The following is a 12,853-nucleotide window of genomic DNA, read 5'->3' as shown; positions in this document are numbered from 1 at the left end:
CACCATTGTGGGGCAAGGACTGAGAATAGGCGGCTTCTCTTTGATGACCCTCCCGGAGCTTTGATAGGAGTAGGTCTGAGGCGGCCAGAAGATGCAGAGCGTAGGGGTCTTGAGGGTGTGTAGTTAGAGACCATTGACCGGAGGTAGGCGGGAGCCGTTCCCTTTGCCGCACGGTATGCTAGGTCGAGGGCCTTGAAGCGGATACGTGCAGCAATGGGGAGCCAGTGCAGGTCCCTAAGAAGTGGGGTGACATGGGCCGATTTCGGTAGGTTTGAGATCAGGCGGGCCGCTGCGTTTTGAACAAGTTGAAGAGGCTTGGTGGCGGTGGCCAGCCAGCAGTGCGTTGCAGTAGTCGAGGCGGGAGATGACTGTTGATTGGACGAGGAGTTGGGTGGCTTCTTTTGTCAGGAAGGGGTGGATCCTTCTGACGTTGCTCAGGAGGAATCTGCAGGTTCTGGTTGTCGCTGCGATGTGAGCAGAGAAGTTCAACTGGTCGTCGAGGACGACACCAAGGTTCTTGGCGGTCGGGGACGCGGTCACAGTTGTATTCTCGACTGTGATGGAAGGGTCGGTCAGGGGGGAGGATTTGGCCGGCAGGCGGAGATGTCGGACAGACAGGCCGAGATCCGCTCAGAGAAGTGGATATCTGAGGGAGGGAAGGAGAGGAAGAGTTGAGTATCATCGGCATAACAATGATACGAGAAGCCATGAGACGTGATAATGTTACCCAGTGATTTAATGTAGAGAGAGAAGAGAAGGGGTCCTAGGGCCGAGCCCTGGGAGACACCCGTCCGCAGAGGGCGGGTGGCCGACAGGGTCCCTGTTCATGACACTTGGTAGGAGCAGTCATTGAGGTATGATGACAGCCATGTCAGCGCAGTTCCAGCCACTCCCATTCCTGCGAGGGCCGCGAGGAGGATCTGATGGTTGATTGTGTCGAAGGCTGCAGATAGATCTAGGAGAATCAGGACAGGGGAGAGGCCTTTCGCTTTTGCTAAGTGAAGTGCCTCTGTGACCGCAATGAGGGCCGTTTCTGTGGAGTGGCCAGTCCGGAAGCCAGACTGATTAGGGTCTAGGAGATCATTCTGTAAGAGATAAGCAGTAAGTTGGTTGGATACAGCACGTTCAAGTGTTTTAGAAAGGAAGGAGAGAAGAGAGACAGGACGAACGTTGCCTATGACGGTGGGGTTCAGGTTTTTTTTTTTTTATGAGGGGCGTGACTCTCGCTTGTTTTAGGGAGGTGGGGACCACCCCCGAGTTGAGTGAGGAGTTGATGGTTGCAGTTAGGAATGGGAGGATGTCCGGTGCTATGGTCTGGAGGAGTGGGGAGGGTAGCTGGTCCAGCTGGCATGTAGTCGGACGGTTCGACGTTACCAGTGTCAGGGTCTCGGCTTCTGTAATGGGAGAGAAAGATGACAGAGTGAAGGATGAGGTTCTCGATTCAGCGTTTGGAATGGGTGGGGGTTGGGAGAAGGAGCTGCGGATGTTCTCCACTTTTTCCTCAAAGAAGATCGCAAAGTATTCGGCAGAGAAAGATGAGGGAGGAGGGGGTGGGGGGGGGAGTGAGGAGGGAGGATATGGTAGCATGCAGTTTGCGAAGATTCTTGGCAGAGGCCACGATCCTATGGTGAAAGAAAGAAGCTTTGGCATTAGTAATGGTTTTGGAGAATGTTAACAAGAGGTTGTGATATGTGTCGATGTCAGCAGTGAGGCGTGACTTTCTATACTTCCTCTCAACCGCTCTCAGGACCTGTCTTTGTTCTCTCACTGCATCTGTCAGCCATGGACTGGGTGGGGAACGGCGGGCAGGTTTCTCAACGAGGGGACAGAGCTTGTCGAAGGAGGTTGCAAGGGCTGAGACTAGGGTGGAGGTTGCCATCTCTGTGGGGAGAGCAGAGAAGGTGTCACTCAAAGGTAGAGCGGATAGTATGTCAGAGGAGAGGGTGGAGGGGGATAGGGAGGGCAGGTTGCGTCTGAGTGAGACGGTTTGAGTTGGGGTCAAGACCTTTCGGTTAAGCATGAGAGTTAGTGAGAAGGATATGAAGGAATGGTCAGATACATGTAGGGGAGTTACCGTGGTGTTAATGATGCTGGGGTTACGGGAAAATATGAGATCCAAGGAGTTGCCTGCTTTGTGGGTGGGAGGCATGGCATTGGGAGTCAGGTCAAAGGATTGTAGGAGGGAGACCACTGGGACCGACTGAGATGAGTCAGGCAGGTTGAAGTCGCCCAATAGAAGGAGAGGGGTACCATCTTCCGGTAAGGAGCTTAGAAGCATGTCCAGCTCAACTGTGAAGTGATCGAGGGGACCTGGAGGGCGATATAGTGTAACAATGGTGAGAATGAAAGGATTAGAGACAGATACTGCATGATATTCGAGAGAGGAGAGTGACAGATCTGGGAGGGTGTTAAGTTTGTAGCCCATGAAGGAGATGTCATGAGGCCAGTGCCTCCACCTGGTGGAGGTCGAGGTGTCGAGGTGTGTGAGTGAAGTTATAGTTTGTAGATAATGCTGCAGGTGTTGATGAGTTATTGGGAGTTATCCAGGTCTCAGTTAGAGCCAGGAGCTGCAGATTTTGACTATGGGCGTAGGCAGTAATGAAGTCAGCTTTCTTGACTGCTGATTGACAATTCCATAAGCCTCCACGTACTGTGACAGGTGTATTAGTGGCTGTAGGAGGGTAGGAGAGATTAGCCGGGTTGCTAGCATACTGCCGTGGGTGGGTTGAATTTGTTCTGGAGGAGCAGATTGTGGATATAGGTATGAGACACATTGTGGTGTCAGGAGTGGCAGGAAGAAGGTTGAAGGGAGTAGGGGGAAGCGGGATAGTAGAGAAGTGGCAGAGCGGAGTGAAAGATAGGATACTTGGCACTAGGAACTCCAGGAAAACTCCAAGTCTTTGTCTGTCTTCGTTTCTCGACGCTTCGCTGACGCTAAAGCAGCAAGCCTTTAAATCACTATCACTAATTACTGATGAGTGGCACCTGCAGCAAAAGCCACATGCACAAAGGCCACACTTCCAGTTTCTGTCAGCTGGGTGAAACTAATTACAAACAAACAATTTCCACAACACAATTTAGTCACACACTTCAAAATGATGTACACAGTATTATTCAGTTAAAAGATCCTACCCTCTCTGCTGTCATCAGCATTCGCTAAGTAAATACGTCAATTGTCCCTCGGGCACGAGCGTGAGGGCCAGCATGAAACACACACAAAGCCTGTAGCCTGGGAGTTTTTTCACTTCACATCGGTACATTAGAAACAAGCTTTTGGAGTGGAAAATATTACCAAAATCTCTGGAAAAACATCTCACAAACACTATAGACTGTCGGAAACTTAACGAATGCTTTAATATGCAGAACAACTGCCTATAAACACTACTTACACCGTTGTTTCGGGCTGCACGCAGGGACTAGTTTTCCTGGGGAGATGTGTGTTTCAAGACCGCTGGCTCTGGAGATTTCAGCAAAAGACAAGAGCATTGTTCCGAGAAGTCTTATATAGTCCCTGTGATGACTTGAGGAGAGATACTCCCGTCGATAAAAGGGGTAGTGCTCACTGTCAAGCACATGGTAAAAGTAAGTCCCTTCGCCGAAAACGTACCAAATGGGACCAATCTGCATGACAACAGCGCCCTCCAGGCGTCTTAAGCCCGACGGGTCTGGTACCGGACCCAAGCCACAAATCAATCTCTCCAGACTGTATGACATAATGTTGCATTTATTTTTCAAATGTAGCCAAGAGTAAAGACCCTAATCCTGTAAAAACAGCAGTCATAGTGTATATTTTAAACAATATGTTTGTTTACCAATAGGTTAAAGTGTTATTAACCTGTTAACACTAGCATGGAGAAAATGCCACTAATTCCCGCCAGGAACGGGTCAGATGACCCGACAGCTTAGGCTATAAGAAAAATAAACAGTGTAAACTATATAATTACCTCTGAATATAAAAATATGAGGTTTACCACAATGAAATGTGGGTTTGAGTGACATCATTTTTTTGTATTTTTTTTTTATTAAATATTATATATATATTTTTTATGGAAGAGCCACACATTGATGGGCAAAGAGCCACATGCGGCTCGCGAGCCACGGGTTGGCCACCCCTGCGCTAGACGCTCACAAAGTGCTGGGACTTTCGTGGAATAATGTTCTAATTACATTTTCCTGAAGTCATTTTGAAATTTCAGAAACTGTGGCAGATAAAACTGGTACTTTTAGGAAAAGTCATTGAGTGACAGAGCTGGAGCTCGACCGAGTGACAAGGATACATTTATTGAAATTGCCTAGGGGGCATTTGACCCCTTGTCAGCTGTGCTAGTGTTAAGCTGTAGCCCTATTTTCAGAAATTTCGCCTAAAAGTACATTCCCAAGTAAATGGAAGATTGCTCCACTTCTGAAATATCAGTTTAGGAATTGTACTCATAAGCTTGCGAATTTCGACTGGAAATATATGCGAGCGGCCATCTTGTTGTAGTCATTATGATGAAGGAAAGACAGGGCTTTCAAAGAGCATCGGAATTTCGAAAAACAACATTACCCAGCTCATGCCAGCTTCTGTCAATCAAATGACTTGTGGAATCACTTTTTATTTCTCTTATTTTTCAGGATTATCTACCGCAAAACTGAACGTTATTGGCATAGATTGGAAACGAAGTTAGTTCTATATCATGCTAGCTTCCGCTCAGCGTCATATTGCACATATCTCGCTCCAGTGTATATGCACTGAATACATTTTCAAAATGTACCTTTACATACTGTTGAAGTGCCACGAAGTGACGCTTTTTGTATTTTGACATCCTGTTCTCTCTCTCTGTCTTGTGTCCCTTGTATGATGTAATATATTAAGCATTATAAAGGATTAAATATAAGTATGTATTATAAGCTTGATAACAGGACGAGTAGGCCTCTGATATGACGGATGCTTTTTGTATTCTTCCTCCTACTTAGGTAACCTGTATAACTATATACACTATAACTATACTACAGTTAATGGAATATACACTAAAGAATGGATAGAAAAAAACCTTTTGATAATGATGGATGTTTGAGGAATGTGTGCTTCCCTCCACGACCTTGAAGATTCCACTCCGAGGACCCGCAAGGAGGGAATGTGCACGGTTAACCCTTTGCAGTCCTGAGGCAGAGGTAGAACCTCTGTATGATGTTTTACACATGTATGATGTGTAAAAACATATCAACCAATGCTTAAATATATGTGTATGGTAAATGTCACCGCTCCTGTTCATTTTAGCTATCGAACCGTTAGCAATAGCAATCAGGGCTAACAGACAGCTACATGGGATTGAAATCGGTAATAACGATCACAGAATAGCCCTTTTTGCGGACGATGTCATTTTGTTCCTAAAAAACCTAGATACATCGATACCTGCACTGCTCGATATAATTGATCAGTTCGGTAGTATCTCTGGATATAAACTAAACGCCTCAAAATCATCACTTATGCTGCTTAATGACAACGAGAGAAAAACCGCTGACCAACAAGAATTTCCTTTCAAGCTCTCGAACAGCTTCACTTATCTGGGCATCAAAATAATACCCCAAATAGAAAATATAGCATCAATAAACTATGAACCTATGATAGACTCTGTATTCAAATCCATGGAGAGATGGATGTTCTTGCACCACCGGTAAGAATGTTCGGAAAGATTGCGTCTCTCATCTCAAAATTTATATGGCACAAAAAATGTTCTAGAGTCCGCCTATCTCAGTTGTATCTTCCATTCGATGCAGGGGGGTTGACCTGTCCTAACCTTCATTGGTATTACCTGGCTGCACAATTGAGAACTGTAATGTTTTATTTTTCTAAGGAAGAACCACCATCATGGATGGGAGTGGAAGCATACCCAATGCAACTACCACTATATTTATACATGTATTCAGCTGAGCCAAAATATTTAAGAAAACATACTACACACCCCATAGTGCTCAACATGATTAATGTATGGTATGAGGTAAAGAAATGTATGAAAATAAACAACTCCATGTCGCAATTCAGCCCAATCTGGGGAAATGTCTCATTTAAACCAGGCAAACTGGATGCCGGATTCAAACTATGGACAAAAGAAGGAATAAGTAAAATATCTGACCTTTACAAAGATGGGTTCTTGATACCTTTTGAGGAACTATCAATAAAATACAACATCCCAAGGAAGCATTTTTTTAAATACTTGCAAATGAGAAGTTTCATTTCCTCTCTGCAAAACCAATCACTGGCAATTCCTACACTGTAAAATGTTTCACCCTAAAGTTACAATAAATTACTGGCAATATTTTGCATGACTTTTACAGTAAGATTCACAATAATTTACTGTGAATGGCTTCACAGCAATGTGTTGTAATTTCACAGTAATGGTAGTACAATACATTGTTGTAATTTCACAACTTCATACTGTAAGAAATTACTGTGATATTACAATAAATTACTGGCAATATTTTGCATGACTTTTACAGTAAAATTCACAATAATTTACTGTGAATGGCTTCACAGCAATGTGTTGTAATTTCACAGTAATGGTAGTACAATACATTGTTGTAATTTCACAACTTCTAACAGTAAGAAATTACTGTGATATCACATTATTTTGTTGTATATATATTACAACAATATATCGTGACTTCACAACATCAAATTGTAAGACATTTACTGTAATATCACATTATTTTGTTGTATATATATTACAGCAATGTATTGTGACTTCACAACATCAAATTGTAAGAAATTACTGTACTATCACATTATTTTGTTGTATATATATTACAACAATGTATTGTGACTTCACAACATCAAATTGTAAGAAATTACTGTACTATCACATTATTTTGTTGTATATATATTACAACAATGTATTGTGACTTCACAACATCAAATTGTAAGAAAATACTGTAATATCACATTATTTTGTTGTATATATATTACAACAATGTATTGTGTATTTACAATAGCCTACATGTATTTTTGTAGTCCAGCTCCAGTACACTTCCTGAAGGTCACACTTTGGTTTCCTGTCGTGTTTAATCATGTCATCCTATTGTATCTTGACATGAAACTATTGTATGAGCTTCCTCCAGAAGTATACTGGAGCTGGGGACTATAGAGTTATGTATGTCTATCATTGTAAATTGACTGTTATTTTGCCAAATTATATAATATAATAATTATTATTTTTCAATTATTTTGTTGGCAAGTCTTTTGCATTACTTTTCAGACTTGCCAACAAAATAATTGAATAATAATAATTATTATATTATATAATTTGGCAAAATAACAGTCAATTTACAATGGTATGCATAACTGTATAGTCCCCAGCTCCAGTATACTTCTGGAGGAAGCTCATACAATAGATTCCTGTCAAATACTATTGGATGACGTGATTAATCATGACAGAAAACCAAAGTGTGAGCTTCTGCCAGGAAGTATACTGCGCTGGACTTCAAAAATGCACGTAGGCTATTGTACATTAAAAACAACAGTCCAAACGCACAAATGAGGTAAGCCAGCATTTATTGTCAAAAGACAGAATTATTACAAATAATTACACGAGGTAAGCCGGCATTTATTGTCAAAAGACAGAATTATTACAAATAATTATATACAAATAATTATATTCTTATTCTTGAAATGGTAAATGGCTGTTTTCTTTTTTACAATTTGTGCACATTTTACCCATAGGAAAATCCTGCTCGTTGTACAAGTATCGCAGAGAAAATTCAAAGGTAGTCAGTTGCACAAGAGTTTCGGACAGAGAAACGCAATGGTTTGAAAGCTCGGCGTTGCTAATAAACATTTTAAATATTATTTTATAAACTGCTGGTCAACACTGCTCAAAACGGCTTTAGCTGACTGATGCGCCTTGCACATCGAGCGTTTCGCCAGTTCTTCAGAGTTAATTATGGGATTTTATTGTCAAAAGACAGAATTATTACAAAGAATTATATTACAAAGAATTATATTCTTATTCTTGAAATGGTAAATGGCTGTTTTCTTTTTTACAATTTGTGCACATTTGACCCATAGGAAAATCCCATATTAACTCTGAAGAACTGGTCCTCTGCGAAACGCTTGTTGTACAAGTATCGCAGAGAAAATTCAAAGGTACACAGTTGCACGAGAGTTTCGAACAGAGAAATGCAATGGTTTGAAAGCTCGGCGTTGCTAATAAACATTTTAAATATTATTTTATAAACTGCTGGTCAACACTGCTCAAAACGGCAAAACTAAGACAAAGTAATCATATTCGTAAGTAAAATGGTAAATGGCTGCTTTTTTTTCTTCTTTTTTTACATATTTGTGCACATTTTACCCATAGGAAAATCCCATATTAACTGTGAAGAACTGGTCCTCTGCGAAACGCTTGTTGTACAAGTATTGCAGAGAAAATTCAAAGGTACTCACAGTTGCATGAGGGTTTCAGACAGAGAAACGCAATGGTTTGAAAGCTCGGCATTGCTAATAAACATTTTAAATATTATTTTATAAACTTCTGGTCAACACTGCTCAAAACGGCTTTAGCTGACTGATGCGCCTTGCACATCGAGCGTTTCGCCAGTTCTTCAGAGTTAATTATGGGATTTTATTGTCAAAAGACAGAATTATATTACAAAGAATTATATTCTTATTCTTGAAATGTTAAATGGCTGTTTTCTTTCTTCTTTTATATACAATTTGTGCACATTTTACCCATAGGAAAATCCCATATTAACTCTGAAGAACTGGTCCTCTGCGAAACGCTCGTTGTACAAGTATCGCAGAGAAAATTCAAAGGTACTCACAGTTGCATGAGAGTTTCGAACAGAGAAACGCAATGGTTTGAAAGCTCTGCGTTGCTAATAAACATTTACAATATTATTTTATAAACTGCTGGTCAACACTGCTCAAAACGGCTTTAGCTGACTGATGCGCCTTGTATGACGAGCGTTTCGCCAGTTCTTCAGAGTTAATTATGGGATTTTATTGTCAAAAGACAGAATTATTACAAAGAATTATATTACAAAGAATTATATTCTTATTCTTGAAATGGTAAATGGCTGTTTTCTTTTTTACAATTTGTGCACATTTGACCCATAGGAAAATCCCATATTAACTCTGAAGAACTGGTCCTCTGCGAAACGCTTGTTGTACAAGTATCGCAGAGAAAATTCAAAGGTACACAGTTGCACGAGAGTTTCGAACAGAGAAATGCAATGGTTTGAAAGCTCGGCGTTGCTAATAAACATTTTAAATATTATTTTATAAACTGCTGGTCAACACTGCTCAAAACGGCAAAACTAAGACAAAGTAATCATATTCGTAAGTAAAATGGTAAATGGCTGCTTTTTTTTCTTCTTTTTTTACATATTTGTGCACATTTTACCCATAGGAAAATCCCATATTAACTGTGAAGAACTGGTCCTCTGCGAAACGCTTGTTGTACAAGTATTGCAGAGAAAATTCAAAGGTACTCACAGTTGCATGAGGGTTTCGGACAGAGAAACGCAATGGTTTGAAAGCTCGGCATTGCTAATAAACATTTTAAATATTATTTTATAAACTTCTGGTCAACACTGCTCAAAACGGCTTTAGCTGACTGATGCGCCTTGCACATCGAGCGTTTCGCCAGTTCTTCAGAGTTAATTATGGGATTTTATTGTCAAAAGACAGAATTATATTACAAAGAATTATATTCTTATTCTTGAAATGTTAAATGGCTGTTTTCTTTCTTCTTTTATATACAATTTGTGCACATTTTACCCATAGGAAAATCCCATATTAACTCTGAAGAACTGGTCCTCTGCGAAACGCTCGTTGTACAAGTATCGCAGAGAAAATTCAAAGGTACTCACAGTTGCATGAGAGTTTCGAACAGAGAAACGCAATGGTTTGAAAGCTCTGCGTTGCTAATAAACATTTACAATATTATTTTATAAACTGCTGGTCAACACTGCTCAAAACGGCTTTAGCTGACTGATGCGGCTTGTATGACGAGCGTTTCGCCAGTTCTTCAGAGTTAATTATGGGATTTTATTGTCAAAAGACAGAATTATTACAAAGAATTATATTACAAAGAATTATATTCTTATTCTTGAAATGGTAAATGGCTGTTTTCTTTTTTACAATTTGTGCACATTTGACCCATAGGAAAATCCCATATTAACTCTGAAGAACTGGTCCTCTGCGAAACGCTTGTTGTACAAGTATCACAGAGAAAATTCAAAGGTACACAGTTGCACGAGAGTTTCGAACAGAGAAATGCAATGGTTTGAAAGCTCGGCGTTGCTAATAAACATTTTAAATATTATTTTATAAACTGCTGGTCAACACTGCTCAAAACGGCAAAACTAAGACAAAGTAATCATATTCGTAAGTAAAATGGTAAATGGCTGCTTTTTTTTCTTCTTTTTTTACATATTTGTGCACATTTTACCCATAGGAAAATCCCATATTAACTGTGAAGAACTGGTCCTCTGCGAAACACTTGTTGTACAAGTATTGCAGAGAAAATTCAAAGGTACTCACAGTTGCATGAGGGTTTCGGACAGAGAAACGCAATGGTTTGAAAGCTCGGCATTGCTAATAAACATTTTAAATATTATTTTATAAACTTCTGGTCAACACTGCTCAAAACGGCTTTAGCTGACTGATGCACCTTGTACAACGAGCGTTTCGCCAGTTCTTCAGAGTTAATTATGGGATTTTATTGTCAAAAGACAGAATTATTACAAAGAATTATATTCTTATTCTTGAAATGGTAAATGGCTGTTTTCTTTTTTACAATTTGTGCACATTTTACCCATAGGAAAATCCCGCTCGTTGTACAAGTATTGCAGAGAAAATTCAAAGGTACTCACAGTTGCATGAGGGTTTCAGACAGAGAAACGCAATGGTTTGAAAGCTCGGCATTGCTAATAAACATTTTAAATATTATTTTATAAACTTCTGGTCAACACTGCTCAAAACGGCTTTAGCTGACTGATGCGCCTTGCACATCGAGCGTTTCGCCAGTTCTTCAGAGTTAATTATGGGATTTTATTGTCAAAAGACAGAATTATATTACAAAGAATTATATTCTTATTCTTGAAATGTTAAATGGCTGTTTTCTTTCTTCTTTTATATACAATTTGTGCACATTTTACCCATAGGAAAATCCCATATTAACTCTGAAGAACTGGTCCTCTGCGAAACGCTCGTTGTACAAGTATCGCAGAGAAAATTCAAAGGTACTCACAGTTGCATGAGAGTTTCGAACAGAGAAACGCAATGGTTTGAAAGCTCTGCGTTGCTAATAAACATTTACAATATTATTTTATAAACTGCTGGTCAACACTGCTCAAAACGGCTTTAGCTGACTGATGCGGCTTGTATGACGAGCGTTTCGCCAGTTCTTCAGAGTTAATTATGGGATTTTATTGTCAAAAGACAGAATTATTACAAAGAATTATATTACAAAGAATTATATTCTTATTCTTGAAATGGTAAATGGCTGTTTTCTTTTTTACAATTTGTGCACATTTGACCCATAGGAAAATCCCATATTAACTCTGAAGAACTGGTCCTCTGCGAAACGCTTGTTGTACAAGTATCACAGAGAAAATTCAAAGGTACACAGTTGCACGAGAGTTTCGAACAGAGAAATGCAATGGTTTGAAAGCTCGGCGTTGCTAATAAACATTTTAAATATTATTTTATAAACTGCTGGTCAACACTGCTCAAAACGGCAAAACTAAGACAAAGTAATCATATTCGTAAGTAAAATGGTAAATGGCTGCTTTTTTTTCTTCTTTTTTTACATATTTGTGCACATTTTACCCATAGGAAAATCCCATATTAACTGTGAAGAACTGGTCCTCTGCGAAACACTTGTTGTACAAGTATTGCAGAGAAAATTCAAAGGTACTCACAGTTGCATGAGGGTTTCGGACAGAGAAACGCAATGGTTTGAAAGCTCGGCATTGCTAATAAACATTTTAAATATTATTTTATAAACTTCTGGTCAACACTGCTCAAAACGGCTTTAGCTGACTGATGCACCTTGTACAACGAGCGTTTCGCCAGTTCTTCAGAGTTAATTATGGGATTTTATTGTCAAAAGACAGAATTATTACAAAGAATTATATTCTTATTCTTGAAATGGTAAATGGCTGTTTTCTTTTTTACAATTTGTGCACATTTTACCCATAGGAAAATCCCGCTCGTTGTACAAGTATTGCAGAGAAAATTCAAAGGTACTCACAGTTGCATGAGGGTTTCAGACAGAGAAACGCAATGGTTTGAAAGCTCGGCATTGCTAATAAACATTTTAAATATTATTTTATAAACTTCTGGTCAACACTGCTCAAAACGGCTTTAGCTGACTGATGCACCTTGTATGACGAGCGTTTCGCCAGTTCTTCAGAGTTAATTATGGGATTTTATTGTCAAAAGACAGAATTATTACAAAGAATTATATTCTTATTCTTGAAATGGTAAATGGCTGTTTTCTTTTTTACAATTTGTGCACATTTTACCCATAGGAAAATCCCGCTCGTTGTACAAGTATCGCAGAGAAAATTCAAAGGTACTCACAGTTGCATGAGGGTTTCAGACAGAGAAACGCAATGGTTTGAAAGCTCGGCATTGCTAATAAACATTTTAAATATTATTTTATAAACTTCTGGTCAACACTGCTCAAAACGGCTTTAGCTGACTGATGCACCTTGTATGACGAGCGTTTCGCCAGTTCTTCAGAGTTAATTATGGGATTTTATTGTCAAAAGACAGAATTATTACAAAGAATTATATTACAAAGAATTATATTCTTATTATTGAAATGGTAAATGCTGTTTTCTTTTTTACAATTTGTGCACATTT

Source organism: Notolepis coatsorum, assembly GCF_963971535.1.
Source record: "Notolepis coatsorum genome assembly, chromosome: 2".
NCBI lineage: Eukaryota > Metazoa > Chordata > Actinopteri > Aulopiformes > Paralepididae > Notolepis > Notolepis coatsorum.
This window is presented reverse-complemented; position numbering follows the sequence as displayed.